The following is a 14,518-nucleotide window of genomic DNA, read 5'->3' as shown; positions in this document are numbered from 1 at the left end:
TTATTTACTTGGAAGTGTGATTGCCACTAAATACTGGCTTCAGCCCCCTCATAAGCAGGAATATCTAGAACTCAATGACTTCTGATGAGCTGCCTTAGTTACTGTTTTGTTTTTTAAATGCACATTAAAATGAACACATATCGGGGTGCCTGGGTGGCTCAGCTGGCTAAGCATTTGACTTCGGCTCCAGTCATGATCTCAGGGTCCTGGGATTGAGTCCCGAATCTGGCTCCCCGCTCAGCGGTGAGTCTGCTTGTCCCTCTCCCTCTGCTCCTCCCCTTCTCCCTGCTCATGCTCTCTCTCTCTCAAATAAATAAAATCTAAAAAATAAATAAAATATAATAAAATAAAATGAACACATATCTATTAAAATAAATGTTGCTCCTCCCCACACTGTTCCTCCTGCCCCAGTCCTTACTTTGGGAATCTCAGGTCAAGGCCAGGGTCCAAGGCCTTGGACCTTCCTTCTCTGTGCCTCAGTTTCTTCATCTGTAAAATGGGGATAATCATCAGTCTGCCCAGCCTAGGTGTTGTTAGGAATAGATCCTAAAGTCTACGTGAGCCATCAGTATGGTGCCTGGCAAAGAGTGAGGGTTTCATGAGTGCTGATATTATCATCATCATCATCATCATCATCATCATCATCATCGGTAATTGAGAAAGAAGTGAATTTGGGGTAAATAGGGTGGGTGGGCTGCGGGCGGTTAGGGAGGGCATTTTGGCTTGAGGGTATTTTGGGGTCCCACAAGGTGGGGCGCTCTCTCTGGGCGGGGCGGGGGCAGGGTTTCTGTGCCTCCGCCCCCTGCCCCCGCCCCGCCCGGACCCCCGGCTCCAGTGGGGTGGGGGGCCCGCGTGTGGGTCTCTCCTAGGTCACCGGCGGGGAATCCGTCCCCGCACGCTTCCTCGTTCCTCCTCCTCCCGGCGGCCTGCCGGGCCCCTCCTCCCTGCTCGCGCGCTCCCTCCCTCCCTCCTCTTCCCTCCCCGGGCCGCCGCCGCCTCCTCCTCCTCCTCCTCCTCCTCCTCCTCCTCCTCCTCCTCCTCTCCTCTCCTCTCCTCTCCTCTCCTCTCCTCTCCTCTCCTACTCCTCCTCCTCCTCCTCCTCCTCCTCCTCCTCCTCCTCCTCTTCCTCCTCCTCCTCCTCCTCCTCCCTTTCTCTCTCGATCTGTCTCTCCCGGCCGGGAATCCATTCCGGCCTGGGAGCCGGAGCGGCCAGGCCGCCGTCTGCCCGACCCCCTGGCCGTGCGGCGGTCCGTCCTCCCGTGCGTCTGGCTGCGGGCGCGCCCGCCTGCCGACCGGCCCAGGTGAGCGCCCCCCCGCCCCTCCGCGGGCCCCCGGTCCCGGCCGGCATGGGGGAGCCCCCGCCCGGGACCACCGTGGCGTCGGATCGCCCGGCCGCGGGGGGCTCCTGTCCACCCCTCCAACCTCCACCCCCGGGTCTGAGCCGCGATCCCCGAGCGCCGGGCGGGCGCACGGGGACCTGCCCGGCGCGGCCTTTTGTTGTGATGCCGCGGGGGGGAGGGGGCTGGGCGGGGGGCTCCGGGGGGTACTGTCGGCCCGGGGACCACCTCCGGCTCACCCTTCCCCTACGAGCCCCCTGAGAGCAGGAGCCGGGCCGAGCCCCCGGGCCAGGTCTAGGCCAAATCTGAAATCTGAGCCTGTCGGCGCCGCCTCTGGCCGCGGCTGCCGGGCCCGGCGCCCCCCGGCCGGGGATGGGAGGTGGAGAGGGGGCGGGCAGGGTGGGCCTGGGGGCGCCGAGCCAGGGGCGCCGGGCCCGGGCACCAGGACCTCCCTATCCTCCTGGGGCTTCGGGTAGGGCCTGGTGCCGCCGGTCTGGAAGGGACTGGGCCACACTGTTGGTCCCCGCTGCCTCCAGCCCCCAGCCTCGCACCTGGCAGGCCCAGCCGCCTGCCTGCTCAGAAGTTGGCGAAACTTTTGGGTTTTCTCCACCAGGCCGGGTCCATCTTCCTGCCTGGGCTTCGGCTGGGGGTGAGTTTGAGTGCCAGCCAGCAGGGCCAACTACTTGCCTTGCCCTGTGTGGTCAGATGACTGCCTACCCTCTCTGATCTGGGGGTCCTGATCAGTGGCAAGTGGGTCCTGCTGGGACTCCTGGGCTGGTGGAAGGATGGGGGTGAACAGAAGAGGCTCACCTGTGGGGTATCAGGTCCGCCTCTGGGGCCTTCTGACCGGACAGTGGGCAGAACAAGTGAGCCTTGTCCAGGTGGGGTCCCTGAGCTTCAGGACCTCCACAATGGGGGCAGTGGTCCCTGGGTTACCTGGGGGGAGTCCAGGCCCAGCCACAGTGCCGCTGACATCAGACTTGTTTCAAGAGGCCAGGCTGGTCCTGTTACTGACCCCCTTCTCAACCTCCTGACTGGGCAGACAAGACACCGAGATTTCTTGTCTCACTGGGTGACCTGGGCCAAGGGATGGCCCCTCTGAGCCCCCGCATGTGGAATGGGGGAATCTCCATGAAGGAGCTTGGTGTGTAGTAGGTGCTCAATAAATGGGTGCTTCACTGGATGAATTGCCTAAAATGGGTGGGGGCTGAGGGTGCTGGTCCTAGTGGGCTCGTGTCCAGAGGAGGATGGATTGGTGTCTGAAAAGCCACCTCATCACCCCTTGAGAAAGAGCTTGAGCACAGTCCTGCCATCCAGCAGCTGTGTGGCCCTTAAGCTGCTCAGTGCTTCCTTGGGCCTCAGTCTTAAGTATAAAATAGGCCGCATGGAGAAACTGAGGCTCAGGGAGGGGAGTGAGTTGACCAAGCCCATGCAGCTTGAAGCTGGAATTAGAACCTACACTTCAGAGACCCCAGTCTGCCTGCCTTGCACCCCTCTCCAGTGTTGGGGGAGCAGGGGTTTCCCAGTCTGGGACGAGGCACGCAACAGTGTCGGAAAAGACTATACTGATTGATGAGTGATTGCATGGAAGCCACGAAGCCCTTTTGGTGGTGTGCTGATGTGGTATGCCTTGGTGATGTGGTCTTTCCACCCAGGAAAGTGATTTACAATGTGTCACCTCTCTCAGCTGACTGCCTGCCTAGGCCCTCCTGGGCGGCCCCTGGGCTTTTATACTGAAGATGTCCTGCCAGCATTGCCCTGTCCTCTGTGAGCTGCTTATCTGTTCTTGTTCTTGAAGGCTTAGCTTCAGGCCCACCTCTTCCAGGAAGGCTGCCTGGCTCTGCCTCCTCTCCCTAGCCTCTTCCTGAAGCATGAACTCTCTCCAGCTCACAGCACCGTGCCTGCTTTGGCTTCCTCCCTGATTGTGACCTGGTGGGTGGGTGGGTGGGTGGGGGGTATGTCTGGCTCCCCTAAGCCCCAGGAGCCAGGGAGGAGATGGTTCAGTGACCTGGTGACAACTACCTACCCCCCCCACCAACCCCCTGGTCCTAAGTTGACCCCATTTTCCCAAACCTGCCTAGATGCAAACGTTCATGACCCTGTATGAGCATCTGCTGTATACTAGGAGCTTCAAACTCAGGCTGAGCAGTGTGGTGATGGGGTTAGTAGTGGGAGTTGTAGGAGGCATCAATCAGGAGGCTTCCAGGAGGTGGTGCTGAGGGAGAGCAAGAAGTTTGCTCAACAAAGAAGGAGGGAGGGTGGTCTTTCTTCCCTTCTATTCAGACACTTCCCAGGGCCCCTGGAGTTGTGGAGTGTGGTCAGCCTGGGTAGGTCCTTGCTGCGGAATTGTGAATAGGTCCCTGGCCTCCCAGATATTTGAGTCTAGAGGGTGAGCCAAGTAGCAAACAAGTTGCCAAATAAATTAATATATAATCACAGATGCGATAAGGGCTCAAAGAGAGAGGCGTGGATTGCAGAGGAATCTTGAAGGAAGTATGTAGGAGTTGGCCAGGCATGGAGCAAGGGGAAGGGCTTGCCAGCCAGAGGGAACTGCATGTGCAAAGGCCCTGAGGTGGGGGAGTGTGTGTTGTTATGGAGAAACAATGGGAAAACCTCTGCGTCTAGAGTGTGGAGAATTAAGGAAAGTGGGTGAGAGGTGAAATGGGGGGTGTATTGGGGGGTGTTATCAGCAGGGCCGGACCGTATGGGGCTGTGTGGGCCTTGGGGAGGAGTTTGACCTTCATCTTCACACAAAGGGCTAATCGGTGTCCCCCGTGTGAACAGCCTCATGCTGGAGGCCAGGGGTACAGAGCTGTTCAAGGCACCTGGTAGAAATAGATCTGTGGGCTGGACTCCACGTATTCTGTGGGGGCCTAGATCAGGAGTCAAGAGGAGGAGGCATTTGAGGTTGGGCTTTGAAAGTGGAGTAGGAGTTCACTGGCAGGAAGGCAGGAGAAGGGGGGAGCCAGCAGTTGGTGAAGTGCATGCAGGGCGGCTGGAGGCTGGGAGTGGGGTGGGGAGCAGGCAGTGGTCATCTGGAGACCAGAGGTATGGTAAGGGCTCAGGAGTCAGACAGGTCTGTGTTTGAGTTCTGACCGTCTGCACTTGTTATGTAGCTTTGGGTCATTCACTGTATCTTTCTGAGACTTTCTTTCTTTGTCTTGAAAATGGTGACAATAAATATCTCCCTGTCAGGCAGCTGCTTAGGGAAGGGGACCTGCCTTGAGCGGTGTTCCACTGGGTGGTCTTGTCGGCTGTGTCTCTAAGACTTTAAGTGGATGAGCTCACGGAGCCCGAAGGTGCTGGTCTGGGCAGGAATGGCCTGGGAGAGGCCTCCCGTGTGCTGGGTGATTTGAGTCCTGCTCTGCCCTTGCTGTACGAGGAGGGTCAACTGGGGAGAGCGCTACTGGTCTACCTCAGCCCAGCTTCTCGAAAGCCTGCCTTACGTGAGATTGATCCATTTTCCAGAGGTAAATACTAAGACCCAAAGAGGAGAAGCCACTTCCTGCCTGGGTCGTGTGGCTCCTACACCTCTCTCTCCCCTTGGGTCCCTACAGTCCTTTACTTCCTGCCCCCCCCAACTGCTCTTACCCCCTTATCTCCACGGTAAACCACTCTGGTTTCCACTCAAGCCACTGGGCGGGGTGGGGGGGGCGGGTACTTCCTCTGGGGGCACCTCAGTTTCCTCATCTGTGAAGTGGGGATAATATGAGTCATGCTCCTAGGATGCCCAAGAGGACTGAAGTAAAGCATTTAGCACACATTAACTAGATAAATCGGGGTGGGGAAGACCCAGACCTGACTCAAGTCCTTCCTCCTCTGGCAGCGGAATCAGTTTCTGAAGCTGTAAAATGGGCCTGGGGCTTACCCTTAGTAGGGCCAAACGGAGAGTGGGAGGAGGTTGTACCTGCCTTTACCTGGTAGCTGGCTCTGCATCACACTTCTGGGAAAGGTAGGCCCAGTGCATGCTTCCCCTGTGTTCAAGGCCCCATTCCCACTGTATGTCCAAAGGAGCCTCGGCCTCTGCACACCTCCCTTGTGAAGACGGAATGCGCTCATTTCTCCCGGTGCCTTGAATCTACTGGATGGATGCTCAGTAACTGTGACATTCTTCTCGCTCCCCCTCCCTCGTGGGGGCTCAGATAGTATCCAGTCTTAGGATGGCCCAGGCCTGCACTGCGTGTTGAGAAGCCTTCTGAGGCCCAGTCTTGGCTTCCCGGAAATGAGTGCTGTGACGGAGTAGTGATGTCTGCCGTTGGCGGAGGATTAGAGCATGTTGTACACGTGCATGGGTTTGTCATTCCTGGTCTGTTCTGACCTTCTCTTTTCACAGATGGGGGAATTGAGGCCAGAAAGACCCAGGACATATTATCCAAGCTGGGAGAAAAAGGCACATCTCTTGTCTTTTGATCCAGGGCTCTCCCGACTCAGCCAGCCTGCCGCTTCCCACAGGACAGCCTGGGTGGGGCCGAGTCCAGGGGTAGATGAACGGGGAGGATCTCAGAGCCCACAGCCAGAAGCAAAACCCCTGTTCCCCGGCTCCCTGCTATAGGACCTTGAGCAAGTGACTCTCTTCTAACCTGGGCCTCAGTCCCTCTCCTCCCAGCAGAGCTATCCAGAGGAGTTCTGGAATAAAATGAGAAGCATCTCCTGCCCTGGCCTTCAGTTTTATCCTCTGCGCAGTGAGGTCTTTTCCCTCACTGAGGCTCTGCGGTGGGGATCCTAGCTGGGGGCTCCTCCAGGGCAGGCCTGACCGAGTCCTCTTTGAGCCCACGTGGGGCTGTTAGAGACTGTGGGAACGAGTCCTCTGAATCCTTAGACCTGCTGGGCTGCGAGGCCAGCACAGGCTGACTCCTGGTGCCGGGGGCGGAAGTTGGGGTTGGGATGGTGTCCGGAAACCCAGCTCCCCTGTCCAGGCCTGATTACCGTCTCTCGGCCCACCCAGATTTGCTGCCCTGCCTTTGACTCTGTCTGATGTGGATGTCCTCACGTCATGCCCTCTCCAGCCAGGTCACTGCGAGGTGGCCCATTCCATCCTTTGCGCCGGCATGGGGTGGGCAGAACTTTTGTTCCCATTACACAGGAAAGGAAACTGAGGCTCAGAGGGGACAAGGGCTGGGGCCACTGTCTCCCAGCACAGTAAAGTGTGAGCCCAGACTTCTGGCTTCTGGGTGATTTGTAGCATCCGATTCCCACTGAGTGTGCCCCCAGCTTGCCTGAAATCCTTCCCAAGGAATAGGGTTGGGGGTGTGTTGCTGAGGGCAAGTGGTCCTGACTTTCTGGGCTTCTGCTTCTGGATGGATCTCCATTCGGATCTGGAGTATTGGATCTTGCAGGGAGCCCCCAGCTCCACGGATTGGCATCTCACGGGTGCTCAGTGGGTACTCATGGCATTAAGGGAGTGGACATAGCGAGGCTTTTTTTTTTTTTTTAAGATTTTATTTATTTATTTGACAGAGAGAGAGACAGCGAGAGAGAGAACACAAGCAAGGGAAGAGGCAGAGGGAGAAGCAGGCTTCCCGCCGAGCAGGGAGCCCGATGTGGGGCTCGATCCCAGAACCCTGGGATCATGACCTGAGCCGAAGGCAGACGCTTAACAGCTGAGCCACCCAGGCGCCCCCATAGCGAGGCTTTTGGAGCCCATTGGTTCTGGGTTCCAATCTTGACTCTGCCATTTGCTGTGTAGGATTGTGGGAGAACAGTCGCGTGGGGCCCTAGTATCCTGTCTGTGACACGGGGATGACAGTACCAGGACCAGCGTTGACAAGGTGGTGTGAGGATCAGATGGGCTAATGTCGGGCTGCTTTGGCAGAGTCCGCACACAGCAAGGGCTTCATGGTTCTGGGGGCCCGTGATTATGAAGGCAGTTCCCTGACAAGGCGGGGATTCGGGACCGGAATTGCGGGCCAATTGACCGGGGACTCCCTGGGGCTGAGACTGGATGCTTGTGCCTGTGGCAGGCCTGTCCTACGGGACGTGGCCGAGGGGAAGGTTAACCAGAGACGGTGCTCGTGACTGGGTGGATTGGAAACCACCAGCGCCGTCCAGCCTCCCTGAGCCCAGCTCCCGCCTCCACCCACCTGTGACTTGCCCACCTGCGACTTGTCAAGGCCTCCCGGTGCCCTGATCCCTGGCACTTGCGGCCTCCTCCCTGAATGGGTCCATCTGTCCGAAGGTGACCACCGATGGAGCTGTGGGGGCTTCGCATCTTGGCCTGCCTGGCCTGCGAGGCAGGAGCTACTCCTGGCCTGGTGCTTTTGGGGAGGTCGCTGAGGCTCAGAGAGGGGCCAGGTGGGCCCGGGGCTCCTCAGCAAGGGCTCCTGGAGGTGAGCTCTTCTCTGCCGCACCCTGGCCATACCCCCATTTCTCTTGTACCCAGGTGGCGCTTTAGCCACCTGTCTCCCTGTGAGCCTGGGTTGTCCAGCCTCCGTGGGCCCTCACTGTCGGTACTTGTCTCAGTGGCTAAGAAGCCTCTGCCTCCAGAAGGCTCGTAGTGACCACCCGTTGTGCCCCAGCCTGAGTCCATTCTTCCCTCCTCTGCACCCTGCTGCCCCTTCTCTGCCTTCCCTCATGGCGCTGGCACGTTCTGTCCCAGATGGCAAGTCTTTTTGCCTTGTAGGCAGTACGGGGGTGACCATCACTCCACGGGTGCCGCACTTGACAGTTTACAAAGCGCTTTCCACAGCCCCCTCTGGGCATCCCCGGCAGGGCCAGGGGGAAGGCAGAACCATCATAATCGTTTTCATTTGGCAGATGAGGAAACTGAGGCCCCAAGACAGGGTCACCCCAGCTGCTCTCTCTGCTTGCGCCGATGGGACCGAACCCCACCCCCACGAACCCCCAGTCTCCCGAGGCAGGAACCCCTCTCTCAGAGCCCCATGAAAGGATTTGGAGGTTCAGAGAGGTGAAGTGACTTGTCTGAGGCCACACAGCCTGCAAGGCGGGCAGAGCTGGGAGGGTTCCTTCTAGGACTCAGAGAAGGGCCAGGTTGTGCCCACGTTCCCACCCCTTCTGAGTGGAGACCCAGATGCAACCGTGATCCTGAGGGAATGGTGACCAGCCCCTGGGGTTCCTTCAGAAGTCCCTGGCTCCCTCAGCACATCATTGGGCCCTGGCTCGGGTCCTCCCAGCATCCTGCAGGGCAGCGGTTCCAGCCCCATTTCACCTCAGACAAGCGAAGAGACTTGCCCAAGGTCACCCAGTGCATAAATTTGGACCCAGGACCCCGTGAACTCTACAGGCCTGCCCTGCCTCGTCCAGGCCGAGCCCTTCTTTGCCTCCTGTCTGACCCCTGGCCTTCTTCCAGGCCCTCCCCGGCATTCCTCTCAGGGCGGTGAGGCCAGGAGACTGCTCTGGGAAGTCCCCCAGCCCCCAGCCCCAGCCCCAGGGCTTCTCCTCTGCCTCCGACTGCTGTCACCCACAAAGCTGTGTGACTTTGGTGAGTCAGTTCACCTCTCTGTACGTCCGCTTTCCTACCTGAAAAATGGGCCTCATGACAGTATCCATGTCATGGGCTTGTTCTAAGGATCAAGTGAGGTGCACCATGCTTTCAGCAAAGCCAGCATATAGCGTGCACTAGTAAATGTTAGCCGCTATTTTGTTATAATTTGTATCAACTTGAAGAGGAAAGGATTGACAGTCCCATGCTCCAGGTAGGAAAACTGAGACTCAGAGAAAGGAAATAGCATCCACCAGGCCACAGAGGGATGTCACAGGTTCCTGGGGGCACATCCCACTTTCCAGATGGGGAAACTGTCCCCTCCCAGGACTCAGTTTTTTCATCTGTGCAGTGGGTTTGTGCATATTGTGGGGAAATAGTTCTATCACATCAAACCAATGTGGTTCCTCAGTCAGCAGCCACCTTAGGGTGGAGGTTGGGGGAGTTAAGGGCTCCTGTCTAGGTTGGTGGGGGCTGTGCCCTGTGCACTTTGTCCCTGAACTATGCCAAGTTCTCAAGGCTGGGCCTGCCTAGGAGGCTGAACCAGGCCTGGCCAGGCCTTCTGGGTGCCCTGCAGCTACCGGCACCCAGGTCCCACCGCATTACCTGGTTCACCCGCCGCCTCTGCTGTGTGCCCTGGACGGTCGGCTTCTCTTATTGAGCCTCAGTTTCTCATCTATGAGAGGGGGGCAGGCGTCTTTCTTCACTGGGCTGTTGGGAGGACTGGGTAAGCTCATTTCCGCCCAGATGCCTGCCCATGCCAGGCTTAGAGAAAGGCCCCAGCTAGTGGTTATTACGGTGATGGGAATGGGCAGGATTCTGCCTGGCAAGAAGGGGGAACAGCATTCCAGGCAGAGGACCCACGTGAGCAAAGCCTCAGAGATAGGACAGTTTAGGGAGCACCCTGTAGTTAAGTGGGGGCAAGTGGGTGTGGACTGCCACCTTCCAGGATTTAGACTAACCCTGAGGGGAGGGGGCAGGGGTCAGCGTGGCTGCGGTGATGTTGACCTTCCCGCCCTCCGAACTGCAGGTTTCCTTTCAGAGCCTTGCGAGCAGCCACCTGTGCTCCCCACCCCCCTCCCTGCCAGGTGTTCCCGAAGGCCCTGGAACCAGATGAGCCACAGTTCTATTTGGGGACAATTCTGCTGTTCCCATTTCTCTCCTGTGCCCTAGTTTTAGAAACGACGTGGGTTTGGTTACCAGTTGGCCATTTGCAGAAAGCAACCCCCCCCCCCACCACTCCGCCCATACCTTAGATCTGTGGGCAGCATGGGCAAAATAGGACTCGTTATTGCCTCTGGGAGTTGTTCCTGGCCTGTGTCCCTGGATTCTCTGGGTAGGGAGTTGGCAGCTGGACTCTTGATTACCTGCTGCTGGACCCTAAGGGATGTACCCTGGGACCAGCCTGCACTCCGGTGGAGGCGGACACAGAGCCTGATCATTGCCCTACCACAGGGTAGGCACCGTAGGAACTCAGTCAGCAGCCCATTACAAGGCCTGAAGGGCTTCCTAGAGGAGGTGACACCTGGCTTGAGTCTTAAAGGATGAGCAGGAGCTCACAAGGAAAAAAGAATGGTGAGGGCAATCCAGGAAGAAGGGAGAGCCTGGGCGAAGATCTGGAGGTGGGAACTCACCTGGTGGGTGCAGGCAGAGCCTGGGGAGGTGGGGAGTGTCAGCTCATGTGCAACGTAGTTAGAAGGTGACTAGGTTGACCAGGCAAGGCCTCAGTACCTTGCCAGGCTTTGCTGAGGCCTTCTGCTAAAGGTGTGAAGGGAAGACATAGAGAAGGGTCAGACCTCTCTAGCACTCAATTACTGTTGTCAAGTGAAGGTAGCCCAGGGAGGCTGGGGTTCCAGATGGGGATCAAGAACCCCTATCTGGGGCAGAAGGTAGGGCCTGGTCTGGGGCCTTGGAGGGAGCAGACCAGGGAGGACTTCCTGGAGGAAGCGGTACATGACATTCCTGAAAGGATGGCATAGTTCTCTGTAGGGAGGTGGAGCTTGAACCAGAGCCTGAAGGTGTGGTATGAGCAGCTCCTCTTGTTGGAGCCCCGAGTGGTAGAGTTTTGACTTGAGAGGTGCTGGTGCTCATCCATGGAGAGCCCTGAGCACCTGCTTGGGGAGTCTACATGCTGTCCCTGGGGCTGAGGAGAGACTGCTGGGCAGGACTGGCTCATTCAGCATTGTGGCTTTGGTGAGGTGGCCCTGGAGAGAAGGTGGGCGCCGGCCAGACAAATGGCAGGTCTGGGATTGATGGGGGAGCGGCAAGGTGAGGGGTGGGGGCCTCAGCCCCGCTCTGCCTGCCTGGACATCCTTTCCCTGTGGAAGCCCGCCTGGCAGGAAGTGGTGGAGACGTGTTGGGGCCTGGCTGGCCAATTCCGAAGGCGCCTGGGACATGGGCTGGGCATGGGGCAAGTGCTCTGGGTTCAGGGCCTGGCCTCCTTGCCTTGTTGGGCAAACCTTGCCAGGGCAAAGGTCTCCCTGCTTGGGTGCAGGGCTAGACATGGTTGTCCATTTGTGTCTCCAGAAAGGCCCCTCCACCCTCTTGAACCCAGAGGGTCTGTACTCCAGGCAAGGTGGGTTGAGAACCATGGCTAAAGACTGGTGCCAGATGGACATGGGTTTGAAACCCAGCTTTGTTCTCTGTGGGCCGGGAGACCTCGGCCACAGTATCTTTGTCGTTCTGAGCCTCAGTTTCCCCATCTGCAAAATGAGGGTCACCCTAGAGTCTTCTAGGGCTTAATGAGATTTCAGAGGGCTGTGCCCAACACACCATGCCAGCCCCTGGGGTCTGGCTTGGAGCTGTTGGCCCAGCTGACCAGGGGTGGTGGGACCTGCTAGGCGGCTGAGGGGTGGCTTCCGGTCTGCCCCGGGCTCAGCACAGGCACCGAGGACAAAAGCCCCTTTGTGGCGGGACAGATGGAGCCTGGGAGCCCCCCTCTTTAGGGAGCAGAGGGCCGCCTGCCCCTCCTCCTCACCCAGTTCCCCGGCGGGGGAAGGAGCTTCCTCAGACGGAGAAGATGGGAAATGAAAGTCGGGTTGTGCAGGAGGAGAGCTGGGCTGGCTGCAGCCGTGGGGGCCAGAGCCTGGCTGTGAGCTTGGGCGGATCTGTCCCTTCTCTGGGCCACCTTCTTAGGGCCCTGAGCATCCCTGGCAAGTCCCAAGTCCCAAGCCCACTGTTCACTTATCCATCCGTCTAGCCATCCTCCCATCCGTTTGTCCGTCCATCCATTCAGTAATTACCAGGTATCCACTCCATGCTAGGCCTTGTGCTTTCGGCCAGTGTCCACTCTGACCGGGTGGTAGCCGAGCATCCCAGCTGTTAACTGTTTTGAATATTACACCGCTGCGGGGCGTTCAGCTGTGAGTGAGACAGGAGTGGTCCCTGTCCGCCTCAGACGTGTGTTCTCACGGTGAGCTGTGTCATCAGAACTGTGGGCCGTGCTAGGAAGGAGAAGTTGGAGGTGCCCGCTTGGGCTGGGGGAGGTCAAGAGAGGCCTTCTGTGAGGAGGTAGCTTTTGAAATGAGACTCAAAGAGAGGGCAGAGCTGGCTGGGTGTGTTGCCATTTGAACAGGTGGTCAGGAAAGGCCCTCTGAGCCTGTGACGAAGGAAGTGAAGGAGGGACAGTCTGGGGACAGTGTGCTCTGGGCAGAAGGAGCAGCAGGGACAAAGGCCTGAGCGAGCGTGTGCACTGGGTTCTCAGGGAAAGGGGAAACAGTGGGTAGTGCAAGCAGATCAGAAGTGGAGGGGGGGGGCTGGGAGAGTCCTCTGTAGGGGCCTGGGAGGCCCCTGTGAGGACTTTGTCCTTTGTGTTGTAAGGGCCGTGAAGCAGGAGCAATGGTTAAGACTGACATTCCAGAGAGGCTTTCTGCCCCCAGTTGGCCAGCTTGGAGGAGGAGGCTGGACCTGGACTAGGGGGGTGGCTGTGGTGAGAGGAAGTGGCTTCAGGACGTGCTTGGAGGTGGGACTGGCAGGCCTTGGAACTGACGGCAGGAGGAATCATCTTTCCTCCTTGGGCTGCTGGTGATGAGGGGCTGAGTCCCCGCCACAGACCACTGTGGCTTCTGGTTTGTGTTCGTTCCCTCCCCCCAGTCCATCTGGAGGCACAAATTCCCAGTGCCTCCTTCACTTTGTCCTGAGGGCTGGACTGAGCCTTCCAGCTCCCGTGGCTGCAAACAGCTGCACACATGAGGTGACAGTGGCAGGACCCTGCCCATTTTACAGATGAGAAAACCGAGGCTGAGAGCGGTACGCCCGCGGCCTGGGTTACACAGTGGGGTGGGGCTGGGGCTTGGCCTCTCAGGCCTCGGGGGATCTATGGATTTGGGGAATATGGACCCTGCCTCCCCAGTTCCAGTTAAAGATTTCTGGGTGTACCTGAGATTTCTTTCCTGCCCTGAGCTATCCTGGGGAGAGGGAGGCTGCTCAGTGTGACCTCAGGGGTGGGGTCAGGAGCCTGGACTCTCACTTGCCATGTGACCTGGACCTCAGTTTCCTCTGCGGGGGGTCCCTAGCTCACAGCGTGTTGGGAGGACGAGTGAAGCGATGCGTGTAGAGTGTCATGCCTGATGCCAGGCATACGGTAAACACTAAGTGCTCAGCGGGCAGTTTTAGGATTGCTCTTTCTGTGGGGAGTAAGGACCTGTGTGTAAGTCTGGCCTCTGGCTATGTCCACCCACGGCCGCTGGGCTTTGGGGCAGGGCTGCAGGTGCCAAGTGGTCTCTTCTAGATAATTCCACACCAGGGGCCTGAAGGTCCCTGGAATCCATGCCCAATCCACTTTCCACGTGGGGAAGCTGACCACAAAGCAGCCATAGGGGCAGAGCTGGGTTTTACACCGGGTGGCCTGCAGCCTCGCCCCGCCCCTGCTCCACTCACTTCCAGGCCAGGCCCTTCTCCTTCCCTCTAGGGCTTCTAGGCTGGGGACAGGTGGAGACAGGTCCTGGCGGGAAGGGAGCCTGCACTCTACAGGGCAGGGCAGGGCCTGGAGTCTGGAAGGGGGTCCCTTTCCTGCCCAGGAAGAAACCCGAGAGGGGCTGGAATGGTTCTGTCTCTATGGGGCGGGGAGTGGTGGGAGCTCTGGGGTCCGCTTGGCCTTTGCCCTCCCCCGGGCTGCGGGTCCTATCCCCAGCAGCACCCGGCACCGGCACCCTGCAGCCGAGCCTGCAGCGCCCTGCCCCGCCCCGGCACTGGCAGAGCCGGTTTGAGGCCTGCCCGCCCTGAGTGTGTTTGCTCCACGAACGCGGGACCCGACATGTTGCGGCGGCCCTGGCCCCGTGGATGGCCCCTGGCTCACTCTTCCCTCCTTGCTCACTCAGCAGACATCCCCTGGTCCCCGTTCTGTGCGCGGGCCCCGTGCCAGGTGGGGCTTGGGGCCTGGAGTTGTGTCCGACTTGCACACTGCCCTGTGTAGGTCAGGGAGGTCAGAAGCTCTGCCACGGGGATGCGTCAGGCAGTGGCCGGGGACAGGGGTGGTTGGGGTGTAGCCTGTGGGGGTGGACAGACCCAGCGCCCGGCCTGTACCTCTTCATTGTCCGGGGCCTTGGGTGAGACCCATTCATCCTTCCCCCCTCCGCCCATCTCTTCCTCCCTCCTTCCCTGCCTCCCCCATCTCTCCCTCCCTCCCCCATCTCTCCCTCCCTCCCCCATCTCTCCCTCCCTCCTTCCCTGCCTCCCCCATCTCTCCCTCCTTCCCTGCCTCCCCCATCTCTCCCTCCTTCCCTGCCTCCCCCATCTCTCCCTC

General features: G+C 58.9%; 1 protein-coding gene across 2 annotated transcripts in view; it reads left to right on the top strand.

Annotated features, from left to right (window-relative positions):
• Positions 1–1,108: 1,108 nt before the first annotated feature.
• Positions 1,109–14,518, top strand: part of SRC (SRC proto-oncogene, non-receptor tyrosine kinase) — a 49,832-nt gene continuing 36,422 nt past the window's right edge. For both annotated transcript variants that reach the window (XM_073880448.1, XM_025876524.2), the window contains exon 1: positions 1,109–1,301. The gene's annotated coding sequence lies outside the window, so the exon portion shown is untranslated. The remainder of the gene's footprint in view (positions 1,302–14,518) is intronic.

This window comes from Callorhinus ursinus, unplaced genomic scaffold (assembly GCF_003265705.2).
Source record: "Callorhinus ursinus isolate GAN/ISIS: 27379988/994484 unplaced genomic scaffold, GSC_fseal_2.0 scaffold38, whole genome shotgun sequence".
Classification (NCBI taxonomy): domain Eukaryota; kingdom Metazoa; phylum Chordata; class Mammalia; order Carnivora; family Otariidae; genus Callorhinus; species Callorhinus ursinus.
The sequence above is the reverse complement of the archived record's forward strand: the minus strand, read 5'-3'. Positions and strand labels throughout refer to the sequence as shown.